The 13,760-nt window shown below is 43.4% G+C and overlaps 1 long non-coding RNA gene across 1 annotated transcript in view; it reads right to left on the bottom strand.

Moving 5' to 3' along the window:
- LOC114895293 overlaps positions 1-13,287 on the bottom strand; it is a 173,655-nt gene extending 160,368 nt beyond the window's left edge. The window contains exons 1-2 of the long non-coding RNA XR_003793509.1: positions 13,126-13,287; positions 3,600-3,842 (exon numbers count right to left, since the gene is read on the bottom strand). This is a non-coding gene — a long non-coding RNA (uncharacterized LOC114895293). The remainder of the gene's footprint in view (positions 1-3,599; positions 3,843-13,125) is intronic.
- Between the last annotated feature and the right edge of the window lie 473 nt (positions 13,288-13,760).

Consider the following 13,760-nt stretch of genomic DNA (forward strand, 5'->3'; position numbering starts at 1 on the left):
GCCATCATCAAAAAATCTAGAAACAATAAATGCTGGAGAGGGTGTGAAGAAAAGGGAACCCTCTTGCACTGTTGGTGGGAATGTAAATTGATACAGCCACTATGGAGAACAGTATGGAGGTTCCTTAAAAAACTACAAATAGAACTACCATATGACCCAGCAATCCCACTACTGGACATATACCCTGAGAAAACCATAATTCAAAAAGAGTCATGTACCAAAATGTTCATTGCAGCTCTATTTACCATAACCCGGAGATGGAAACAACCTAAGTGCCCATCATCAGATGAATGGATAAAGAAGATGTGGCACATATATACAATGGAATATTACTCAGCCATAAAAAGAAGTGAAATTGAGCTATTTGTAATGAGGTGGATAGACCTAGAGTCTGTCATACAGAGTGAAGTAAGTCAGAAAGAGAAAGACAAATACCGTATGCTAACACATATATATGGAATTTTAGAAAAAAAAATGTCATGAAGAACCTAGGGGTAAGACAGGAATAAAGACACAGACCTACTAGAGAACGGACTTGAGGATATGGGGCGGGGTAAGGGTGAGCTGTGACAAAGCGAGAGAGAGGCATGGACCTATATACACTACAAAACGTAAGGCAGATAGCTAGTGGGAAGCAGCCGCATAGCACAGGGAGATCAGCTCAGTGCTTTGTGACCGCCTGGAGGGGTGGGATAGGGAGGGTGGGAGGGAGGGAGAAGCAAGAGGGAAGAGATATGGGAACATATGTATATGTACAACTGATTCACTTTGTTATAAAGCAGAAACTAACACACCATTTTAAAGCAATTATACCCCAATAAAGATGTTAAAAAAAAAGAAACTGGCCCATGTACCCTTTGGACAATACAGCTTTCCTCAAGGCAAGCTAGAGCCACTAGGCTTTTTGGTCTAAGGAGTTTTGTGTACATATAAAAAAAAAACAAACAAACTCTCTGAGACTCGATTTCCTGACCTCTAAAATTAAAGTAATAATACTTACCTATAAGGAGATGCTATGGACTGAATTTTCACCCTCAAAATTCATATACTGAAGCCCTAAACCACTGCTCACCAACACAGTGCCTATATATGGAGATGGGGCCTACAAGGAGGTAATCAAGGTTAAATGGGGTCATAAGGGTAGGGCCCTGATGTGATAGGATTAGTGTCCTTATAAGAAGAGATACCAAATACCAAAGCACAATCTACCTCTCTTTCTCTCGCAGTCTGCAAGCCAGGATGAGATTCTCACCTGCAACCAAATGTTGTTGTTTAAGCCACCCAGTCCATAGTGTTTTGTTACAGTAGCCTGAACAGATAAACAAGAGGATGATCAGACCTAGAAATTCAGAATTTAAAGTTAACTGCCTAGCACATAGTGGGATTCAGATCACAAACCTCTAGCTGGAGAGATGGGGGAAGAGATTGAATGTGACTACATTGAAAAAACAGTAATGTCAGAAATGCATTCTCCTCTAATGTTGTCATAAAACCCTGATTTTTATCTGGGTACATGGCACCCAACATAAAAGCTGTATTTCCTAGATTTTTTTGCAACTAGTGATGCTGAAAGCTCAGCCTCTATGCATGGGTGCTGGATCAAATCTCAGAAAGAAGAATTTTGGGTGAAGTGGAAAAGGATAGCTTTATTGCTTTGCCAGCCAAAGGGGGACACAGCAGGTTCCTGTCTCAAAAAACTATGTGTCCCAACCCAGGAGGATTTGATGAGTTTTATAAGAATACTTCAAGGGTGGGGTTGCTGACAAGATGAGGCTGTATGCAGGGTCTCAGATTGTTGGTCTCCTAATCTTGATGAGCTTCTCTGGTCCCTTTAATCTCGCCTCAGGTGGTCTCTTGGCTGCTCCTCCCTTGATTAGCAACTGTTTGAATAGCCCTTTGGAACTCAAGGAAGGTCATGGAGGCAGGAGTCTGGCCTACAAGATACACGGGCCAAAAACAAAGCTTCTGTGCCCAGGAGCCCAAAGTTACCCACCCTCCCACTGATTTCACTAGTGTGATTTAACTATATGACCAAGTGCTTCTCGAGAAGATATAAGTGGAAGTGCCATGGACAACTTCTGGAACATGTCCTTAAAAAGAGGGGACATCCTCATTCTTACTGACTTGAATGTGGACACAATGGCTGGAGCTCAAGCAACCATTTTGGAATAGGAAACCGCGTGCCTGTACAGCAGAAAGGAGACAGAAGAAGCCTAGGTTCTGACACCATAGTACCAGCCCTGGACCATGTGCCTATGAATTTCTTTAACATAAGAGAAAATAAACCACTAACTTGATTAAGCCACTATTTAGGGCAGCCCTATTCAGCACTATTTCTCTGCAAATCCTCAGTCCCCACTACAGAGCTGCTCTGAGGCCCAGGAATCTGTGTTTCAACAAGCTCTCCAGGTGATTCACATACTCAGTAAGCTTGAGAGGCACTGATTTAGAGTTTTCCACCACATATGCCTAAACTGATAACTGATAGAGTAGTCCTAAATTGCAGGTTCTGTCAAGGACTTGGTGAAAGCTTAAAAGGCAGATGACATAAAGCCAGGAAAGATGGTGAAGGCAATAACGGGCAATGTCAAGCTTTAAAATGATTTTGATGGAGTGGAACGCTGGACCAAAGCCAAGAAGATGAATGTAATAGGGATATAAAAAAAGCAAATCTAAACATTCTTTTTTTATTGAAGGAAATAGAAAATGTTCTATCTTTGACTTCGTAAATTAAAAAGAAGAAATGTAAAATTACATATTTTAAAATACATTAGGGGCTTCCCTGGTGCGGCAGTGGTTAAGAATCTGCCTGCCGATGCAGGGGACACGGGTTCGAGCCGTCTGGGAAGATCCCACATGCCACGGAGCAACTAAGCCTGTGAGCCACAACTACTGAGTCTGCGCATCTGGAGCCTGTGCTCCACAACGGGAGAGGCCACGACAGTGAGAGGCCCGCGCACCACAATGAAGAGTGGCCCCAGCTCGCCGCAACTGGAGAAAGCCCTCGCACAGAAACGAAGACCCAACACAGCCAAAAGTAAATAATTAATTAATTTTAAAAATACAGCCAATAATGCTATAAATCAATGCCAATTATGGCTAGTGAAAGGAACAAGGGAAGGAAAGACAATCCAGAGAGGGAATGAGAACAAAATCCGACATAATGAGGAGATACAGTCAAGGACAGACAGGAAGAGAATTGGGGCCCCAGTTCAGCATCACTCTGTAGATGCTCAGATGATCTTCGCATCTGGAGGTAATCATGGTAATGCATCAGATTATATTAAAACTTACTATGCGCCAGGCACTGTATTGTGTGAATTGTGCAAATGTATCCTCTCAGGAACTCTATGAGATAAGAACTATTATTATCATTGTTTCTCTGATGCAGGAACTGAAGCACAGAGAGGCTGAGTGATTTTCCAATGGCCACACAGCTAGCACAATGCAGAAGCAGGATAGGAACCCAGGTGACTAGATTTTGGGGCTGTGACCCTCAGCCCCCCCGGTGTACTCTACCCTTTGGTGCTGCCCCACTCTCATTACTGGTCAGTTTCTATCCATTGATAGCCTGGCATAAAAATAAGGAAATCCATTACCTCCTGTAACTGTAAACCCAGAGATTGAATGAGGATCCAGATGCAGTATGGTTTTCAGCTCAAAGATGGCATCACAGATGCAAGCTGTTTCCATTCCTCTGTGCTGCTGTCCTCAGCATCTGGGTTCATTCTAAGGCTGGTCCCCTCATAGCTCCAAGATGGCAGCCAACAGTCCTGAAGCTTTGTGCTTTCTTTTTCATGGCCAGCAAGAGAGAGAAGTCTTCACCCCAAGCATGGAATATACTGGAATATATACACTTTAATTCAGTTTATTGTACCAATGAAGGCAGATGACCGTCCTTAGACAACAGAGGTCATCAGTGGGAATGCTACACATTGACTGGGATAGATAACTCCCTGCAGTCAGAGATGGGCTCACCAAATCAGCGCTCTGCATTACCCAGGAGCTCCGCTCTTAGTTTTTGTGATTCTCCCTTTTCTTTTCTAAAGCAAATCAAGTTTGTTTGAATTCTGGCAAAATAATAAATACTGAGAAAATCATAAAATATTCATTAGAAAGACCTTGGGTATAAAACAATACACCCCTCTTTCCAGCCCTTCAACAGGCTTCCTGTTCGTCAGAGGCATCATAGGAGAAGGTGCTTTGGAGCAATAACCCTCCTGCTTTCCTTTGACAGGTAAAATCATATTCTGTCAGGAGGGGCCAGCATGAGGTAGTGGTGGTAGCAGGTACTTTTGGAGGAGACCTGTCCAGTATATACTGAATGTCTAGACACCAAGAATGATGTCTCACGCTTTATTATTTAGTTATGTTAATCATTACAAGGAGATGATATTATCCCCATTTTATAGATGAGAGAACCATGGTCCAGAATTTTTTTGTGTGCAATTTGCTCAGTGCCGTTCAGCTTGTCAAGTGGCAGAGGTAGATTTCAAACTCAACTCTATATATGATTCTATAACCCAAGTTCTTTCCATTCCACCACACAGACCCAATACAGGATCATTTTCATTTGCTGAAATTATTAGCATTGAATCTTTTAACTGAGATTTCTTGGCTACTTCTTACCTGCTCTCTGGCCTGTGTTAGTCGAAAGAACTAGTCTACCTTGCTAAATGTTTTATGTATACAATCTCAGTTTATCCTGCCAACAACCCTGTAATGCAGTTTATTATGGAGAATGCTCTTAGCTGCAAGTAGTAGACTCCAAAATCAAACGTCATGTGCCTATGGCCACATCCCCTATTCTTTTCTAGTTATGGTTCTCTCTAGACTTAATTGCAGGTATTTTGAGTTTATTTTTCTTCAGTGGGAGAACCATAATTGGTGCCACCTTCATCAATTCAGAGGTTTTCATAGAGGGACCATACCTTCTGTTGATCCTTGGTACAAGGCTGAATTTTAATCAGCCTTTGTCACTTAAAGTCCTCAGGGTTATCTTTTGTATGGAAATCAGAATCAATTACATTCTCCTCTGAGCCCTCAAATTTCTGGACATTTCTACTCCCTTCAATCTCTCCAAAATGTACAATTGTTTCCTAAACTCAACTTTTTTGTATAATATTTCATCCCATGCAGACCGTAGCATCTCAGGCATGCCAGTAACATTCCGTTTCATAACCTCTTTGTCTAAAGCCACAAGGTCATTCAGTACATATCTGTCCTCCCAGTGATCACAGGTGAGAGTTTTACCAAATGTATTGCCACTAGATAACAGGAGTTGCTGTTTTTCCATCCTTCAATGCATATTTTTTTTGCTTCCCACTCCCAAGCCCAGGGTTAATGCCCCACGACTTAGGTTTTCCACTCTGGCAGCCTCAATTATAAGTCCCAATTGCTGTATCTATCAGCTCAGCCTCAGTAATGCCAGAGTAACAACAAGACCCATATCTTTATAACGGGAAAGCTGTATCCCTTGCTTATGTCTATGTCCTCTACAGGTTGGCTGTGATTTTGCTCCACATCCTCTTTATTCTAGGACTCAGACTGTAGGCACAGACACTGTGTGGGACGTGCCAGCTTGTGTCAGAGGAAAAAAAAAATGGGCACACTCTCCTCTGCTTAGACATGGCACACGTACTTCCGGTCACATTCCATTGACCAAAGCAAGTCATGTAGTCAAGCCTGACTACAGTAGGTGAAAAATATTGTCCTCTCACAGGGAAAGGCAGTATACAGACCCACAGGGAAGACAACAGATATTTTTGAGCAAATAATACAGTCTAGTCAGTAGCATGCTGGTAAACGTTTAACTGCCTCTTGGGGAATAAAAGTCCTGATTTGTAGCATTTGCCAATTTACATGGGGTAAATACTCCCACAAAAGCTGATTTCAAAATACCAATGAGACCTCACTAAAGGCAGATGAGGAAGCATTGTGTGCAGTCAGCTTTGTCAACAAGTACGAGCAGAGGCTATAGCACAGCAATGAATCTACCCCCACTTTAATTAAATCAGTTACAGTTGGGCCTCCAGACCTCTGTATCCACAGGTTCCGAATCCGTGAATTAAACCAACCACAGGTTGAAAATATTTTGAAAAAAAAAATCCAGAAAGTTCCAAAAGGCTAAAGTTGAATCTGCCATGCACGACACTATTTACATAGTGTTTACATTGTATTTGCAACTATTTACATAGCATTTACATTGTATTAGATATTATAAGTAATCTAGAGACGATTTAAAGTATGTGGGAGAATGTGTGTAGGTCAAATGCAAATGATATGCCATTTTATATAAGGGACTGGAGTATTCATGGATTTTGGTGTCTGTGGAAGTCCTGGACCAATCCCCTGGGATCCTGAGAGATTACCATACTAAACATAAGTTAGCTATACTTGTTCCACAGTATGACTATGCTGTGGACCAGAGCAATTATACGACTCAGCATAACCCTGCCTTAAACCTACACTAAGGATTTGCAGTAAGGAGGACTAGGACCCAGACAACTAACACTTAGTCTTCACATCATTTGCTATTCCTGTGTTAATTGGCAAATTCAAGTGGAGAGTAAGAATGTGAGACTGAAGTTTAAAAAATCTTTTGCCTCTATAAATAAGATTCAGCCCCAGGTTCCTCTTTTGCAGAAACTCTTATTAAGAACTTGGCTCTGCTCCAAGGAAAATAAGATAGAGATCATTCAAAACCCTTTAATTCCAAATTATTCGTGATAGGAGTTGCTTGACGAGGACACCTCTCTATTCTTAATGTTTACCATAGTAACTTTTTTCTGGTAAAAATTTGTTTTAAATGTCCCTGAGCTTGGAATCAGCTCTTACATACAGAAGTCTTTTTTTTTTTTTTTCGAAGAATATACTTTAACTACATTGATATCACCACTGGGGTGACACTGAGCAAGTTGCTTACGTGCCCTGAATTTCTCTTGCCCCATCTATAAGATGGGATAACAACTCTTATTTCTTGCTATTCCTTATAACCTTGCGAGGCTGTCATGAGACTTAAGCATCCGGCACACATAAAGCACCTGAAAGAGTACCTTGCACGTGGTAGTCAATCAATTAAATAATCATTACCATGCATTAAGGAGGATACTGATGAGAATTTTTATAATTATGACTGAGGCATGGGACTAGAGGGTTTGAGTTACTATTTAAAACAGTACAGGCCTTTACTCGGTAGCTCAGAGCATTTAGCAGGAGTAATTTGGCTGTTGATTTTGAGGACGTCTGACAGGAATGACTTTTGCAGCTTCCCTGGAAGTGTGGATGTTATTGGAATTTAACAGAACTCACCTCCCTAGTGTTTAGCCCATTATGGCTTTTGGCCCCTAGCTTGGCTTAAATTGCCAGTCCAACAGAAAGCCTGAACAGTCTGCCCTGGGGCAAAATTGTGGCCTGCAGGGGGTGGACCCTGAGCCCCTTCTTCAGGGAGAATAAACTGCTCACTCACCCATGCTGCAGCCTTTCATACCGACACTCACGTAAAATACCAGGAGCAAATCCTACCTCCAACTTTACAGTAATTCTGGAGGAGCTGGAGGGCCACTCAAACACAGATGCCTGGCATAATGCTGCATGCCACCTGAGGTCATAGGACAAACAGCACAGAGAGACTGTGATGATTCATTAAAAGGACAGCCCACTCCCTTCCTGGGGTCACCTCACTCATCCTTCCTGAGTTGTTGAGAATATTCTGGATTATTATTTCAGATTTCTTTAAGCCTCTTGACTTAAAAAATGAGGAGGAAGATGCTGATGCTGACAATAGTTAAAATGGTAAAAGTTACCTGAAAGTCTGCATACTACTGTGTTCGTGCGTGTGTGTGACTCTATGTATGTATGTGTGTATTTGTTCCTCCCGAGTGGTTTTTTTAAGCTAATTATCAGCTTTTGGAACTGCGCATAACAATTTTCCAGTAGTGGTAGTCACACCTAGTTAGACCATCCAAACACTTGGAAGCAATTTAATAAAGACTGGAGGCAGAGCCATCCTTAATTGGGTTCCAAAGTTAAGAATATAATGTTACTTGTATGAGCAGCTCAGCAAATTTGGGGTACAAACATGGCCATATTGTCTCCTTTTCCAGTGAAGGTGTTGAGTAGAGCTTGCTGCTAAAACAAACAACCCCCCCCATTTTCATTTATTTCTTGCTCATCTAACAGTCCAAATGAAATGTTTCTAGGTGGAGATCAGCATTCTTCCACAGAGTGATCCAGGGATCCAAGACTGATTACTCTCTTTCCTGGACAATGCAGCCACACACTTACTCTATGAAAAATGGTTTCCCTAGTGCTTCCAGGAAACCTTTAAAGCAGCCAACTTAACTTTCTGGCCCTTCTCTTGATAGAGCTAGGAGGGGAAAAAAAAAAAAAAGTATGTAAAAGCTTTATATTCACTGGGGCATCCTAGCATATTGGATTGTTGGAAATGCAAGAACCAGGTTTTAGTAGATGAGTGTCTACGAAACAAAGAGGCTTTGGAGACTACCTTCATATGTAAAGTGGCATAAACAAATTGCAAAAATGCATAAGCTTTTATTTTTGAAGGAATCAGTTAATAGTTTTTGTGAGATTTGTAGTTAGTGTTCAACACGTTTGTTGAATCCAGCCTTTTGAATCATGCCTGGAACTTAGCTGCTCAATTGTTGTTTATTAGAATTAATAAATGAATGGTAATGCTATTAGTCTAATAAGTACTTTGAAATATGCACAAATCGTTAGAAATAACTTTGTACAATAAATGTCATTTAAATTTCTGAGATGATAACTGGTAGGCAGTCAATAAATATTTATTTATTTGTATTATCAAAGGTTTAATCAGGATCATTTAAATTGCCAAAGTAGACAGAGATGTGCCTTGAATATATTACAATCAGGACGGCTACACGTTGAGTACTGTACAGAGGATGTCATTCATATAGACACCCATGTAAATAGCTCCCCCTAGGGTTGTGCAGTGTACAGCATCCACATAGCCGCTAATTTCAATGTATCAGTCTGAACAGGCTATGAGGGTAGAACAGCTGGTTTCCCTAGCTCATCACCAGGACTGATTGAGCTGGTCGGCTAACTGGGTAGATGTGGGCTCTCCCTTCCCCGCTTCTTCCTCATTCACCACCTCCCCCTACAAGTCTATGTTCTGGTCAAAGATGTTGACCTTCCCAGAGATGGGAGCGTGCCCTCCAGTCAAGGGTGTGCTTGTAACTCAGTGGGAGCCCCACTCCAACTCCAGGGGCCTCTTGGTACTGTAAGCCTGGAACAAGAGACTCCCTCCAGACAGGAACCAAATGTTCTCCGCCTCTTCCTAATGAGGTACTTACCCAGTGTCTTTTTTCCTAACCCAACTTTTTAAGGATTGCCTTTTAAATACTAAGATTCACCTTAGCTCTTCATGAACTGACCATGTTACTAACCCAAAAAAGTTTTCATTTTCTAGCCTCCAAAACGGCCTCAGCTGGGTCCTTCCTATCCCAAAGACCAATTTTACACATTTTACCCTTACATGTGCAACATCTGTATCCTCAAACTAAGTAATCTTTATTTCAGTTACAGAAAAATAATTCTGGAAAAAACAAAGAAAAAGAAAAAATATGACCCCTCCATTTAGCTTGACTTGTACATACTGACTGCAGGTAAGGCATCACATTTCTTCCCGTTGGAGCACAGGGAGCACTGATCTCTCTGATAAGAAGCAGGAGCTTCTTATCAGTCATTACAAAATAGATGTCCAAGTCATCCTCACCAGCAGTACTACCACCATCACAACGGCAGCAGCAGCAGAATACCTTCCGTAATAGTCCATTTCCAAGTTAGGTGAACTTGAAATCAAATCCTGGCTTGGCCAACAACTAACAGTGTGACCTTGGCCCAGTCGTGTCCCCTCCTTAAGCTTTGATTTCCTTATCTGCAGAATGTAGATACCAATGTCTCCTGTATAGGGTTGCTGGGGGATTAACTGAGCCAATGAATGGAAAGTATTAAGTTTAGTCCCTGATACATGGTAGGTTGTTTTGTTTTGTTGAAAGAAGTTTTATTCGGGGAGATACACACTCCACAGACAGAGTGTGGGCCATCTCGGAAGGTGAGGGGTGCATGGTAGGTTTTTAATACCTCATTACGACCCTTTCATTCATTCGTTGTTACTTTAAGTACCTACTTATTACTTCCATGATACTGGGCCTGGCTTTGTGAAGAATCAAAGAAATGTAATACTATTTTTTCCTTCATGGAGCTCATAATCCATTCATTTATTCAATAAAAAATTATTGAGTATCTATCCTGTACCAGGCACCCTGGTAGGTGTTGGAGTTCCATACAGGTATAAAATATGCCAAGACCCCTGCCCTCAAGTAGCTCACATTCTAGTGAAGATAAGACATGTGAGCACTTAGAGTATATTCACAATACAGAATAAGAAGAGCTATGCCAGAGGGATGAAGCATGACTGTCCTCATAGACCTAGAAAGCACAGGTGCAATTAACCTTGTAGTGAGGGCCTGGGCAGAGAATCGCAGGTAGGTGAACCTGTGTGCACAGAGAACATGGTATGTATGAGAAGCTGCAAGTTTTCAACACCCACGGAGCAGAAGAGTTCTTGCAAAAGTAGTGGGAGACGTGGCTGAAGAAATTGGTTGAGGATGAAGCATAAAAAACCCACTGAAGTGTGATCTTTTTTCCTGAGGAGGCATGGAGGGGCCATGGAAGATTTTTAAGCTGTTTGAGGACATGGTCAATTCTCTGGGTTTCAGAAATGTCCCTCTGGAGTCTGGGATGTGGTGAAAGTGGGGCTGGACCTGCCAAGATGGAGTGAAATGACCAAGTAGGAGGGTTTTGTCCAGATGAGAGATATGAGGGCTCACATGAAGCCTGAGGGCAGTTCATGGCTACCACCGCCATTTAAGAGGAAGACGTTATGGGACTCAGAGACTGACAGAACAGAGATGGGGATAAACTGAGAATGACTCCTGCTATTGGGTGTTTGGCAGTGCCATTCACATGATGAGGAATAAGAGGACTAGATTTGGTAAGGATTTACACACATCTACACACACACACACACACTCACACACACACACATAGGTAGTTAAATAGTGTAGCAGAGGGAGAACAATATTACACACAGGAATAGCACCAGGCTTTAGATTCTTGTGCCCAGTTAGGCAAAGAAACAAATGCTACCAGTTCAGAGTAAGCAAACACTGCTTGATCTCTTTTCCAAGACTCCTCTTTGCATAACTGTTCCCCTTTTCTGGGAGGAACATCACTGACACACCTTGGAGGAATCTGCTTGATATCCTTAACAACATTTGAAAATCTCTCATTCTAGGTCCACAGCAGCAGTTAAGAAATCACCTCTTTTTCCCTGGATTTCCTACTTCTTGCTCTGCTCAGTATTTTATGCTACTGCCAAAGCCTTCCTTCATTGCATGAGTGTGACCATGTAATTTCTAGTGCCTTTTAGAGTAGTCCAAGATTTATAACTTCCCAGAAAATCTTTGGTTCTGAGATATAAATACAAAGTAAAGTCTGCCCCTAAGAACTTTATGCAGTAGGCAAGGAGCCCATTCAGCCATTCAATACCTAGTTGTTCTATAGCTGTAGTACTGAGGTTAATGCTGGAAATGCAAAGTGGAACTAAACATGTTTCCTGCCATTAGAGAGTTTTACATCTGATGGAGAAGGTAAATAAATCAAACTGTAAAGGAATGGGTAAGAAGCAATATATTAGACCATAGGATGCTATGAGAGCAAGGAATAGGAATAGCCAACCCATACATGGATGCTCAGAGAAGTTTTCTCTAGGTGACCTGTGCACAAATCACAGAAACAAAGTCTACTAGGAACAATGTCCGAAGCAAGGAATGTACCAAGTGCTCAGGAAAAGGGACTAATTCATTCTGAAAAGATCCAGCAAGACCTTTTGGAAGCAAGTACGTTTTAGGTGGAATTTGAAAGGCTCAAGTGAATTAATTTCTGGAGAGAAAGTGGGGAATATAAGGGCATGTTTGAGGAGCTGGTGATGTCCTTTACCAAGACCAGATTTAGGTATTTTGGGGAGGGGGGGTGTATAAGACAGGAAAGGAGACAAATACTTTTAAAAAGTTAATAGCACATCTAGAGTTAAATAGTTCTATATCATTCAAGAAATACCATGAGACAGTAAGTGATTAAGAACTAAGTCAGAGAAAGGACTAGAAGCACAAGGAATGATGAGGTCACCAGTGGGTCTGAATCATAAGGTACCTGCACAGACCTGAGGTCACAGGCCTTTTGTGGGCTGGAGAAGCATTCTTACTTACTCAGTGGATGCTGGGTAAACATTGGTTAACTGAGTTAATCTTTCCTCAGGTAGCTAGAAATTGTGGAGGAACTGGAGCTCCTTGCTACTGTGTTTACACTTTAACCAAAACTTTAGAAGAAATTTAGGCTCCCCAAGGGAACTGAGGAAAGCACCATTCTGTTGCTTGTTCAGGGGCAAATCGAGAGCCAAATAACTGCCCTCCAAAAATTGCACCAAGGCTGTCCAGCCCTTATGTCCAGAGTTCAAAACTTTTGGGGGCATGGGAAGAGAATTGGTGTGGATTAAAAAGGGATCCACAGAGAGCAAAGGATCTTTACATGTTTTTCTGTAGTGTGTTTTTTTTCCCCTCTCCCTGAGGGAAGGCCATGTAGGAAAGAGTACTGAACTTGAAGCCTGGGTCTCTGCCACTACCTGACATTGAACAGGTCACTTAATCTCACTGAGTCCTGTGTCCCCATTCGTAAAATAAGGAGGCTGTGGACTCCACACTAATAACTAAGTGTTTGGGCTCTACAATTTGCCGGGTGAGGCGTTTTCCACGCTTTTACTTCTCACAACCACAATGGTAGATTTTAGTAACCCTATTTTACTCAAGACATTCAGTTCAGAGTGGTTAAGTAACACGTCCAAGGTCACACAGCAACAGCGGCCGGGCCGGATTGCAAACCGGGGTTGCCTGACTCTCACACCACGCAGTCCCAGTTCGATACCCAGTTCGATACCTCTATACTGGGCCCCGGAGTTCCCTTCCCCTTCTACCGGACCTCCTCCCCCTCCACCCACCTAAACTTTCAGGCAATTCTCACCTTTCACCACCGGGCATGCTCAGTCGCTCAGGAAAGGTTTTCGCTCTGCCTTGGGAAATTTTTCACGCCGCTCTGGCAGCCGAGGCCGCCCCGCCCACGGCTTCTCCTCACTGGATTGGCTGAACTCAGGGAGGCTACCAGGAGGCCCAGATGACCTCCCAACTCGCCCCCGTCAACGCTCTGGGCGCGCGCGCTCCGAGCGTGCGTGCGTGCGTGCGTGTGAGTGAGCACGTGAGGCCCCGGAACGTGCACAGAGGGCGAGGCAGGAAACAGGCGGCAAGGGGCGGGGCTTCCGTTGCCATAGCAGTGACGTCAGGCGTCGGGGAGCGAACCCGGCCCCTTCCCCGCGCGCGCGCGCACACACACACACAGAGACATGCACAAGCGCGCGCATCGCCGCTCTCCCGGAGACACACTGGAGGGAAAGGTCAAACTAAAGGCGAGGGAGCCGGGAAGCCGGAGGGAGCCGCCGCAGCCGCCGCGCGCCATGACGGACGCGGCCGAGGCTGCTTTCTCTCCGCCGATGCCGCCGAGCCGCTGCTCTCGCCGCGCCCCCTGCCCCCGCCTCCCGCGCCCCCGCCCCCGGCGCTCGCGCGTCCGCGCGCCCCCTCCCCCCGGCGCTCCGGGCGCGCGTC

Source organism: Monodon monoceros, unplaced genomic scaffold (genome assembly GCF_005190385.1).
Source record: "Monodon monoceros isolate NGI ecotype Baffin Bay Population unplaced genomic scaffold, NGI_Narwhal_1 Super_Scaffold_14, whole genome shotgun sequence".
NCBI lineage: Eukaryota > Metazoa > Chordata > Mammalia > Artiodactyla > Monodontidae > Monodon > Monodon monoceros.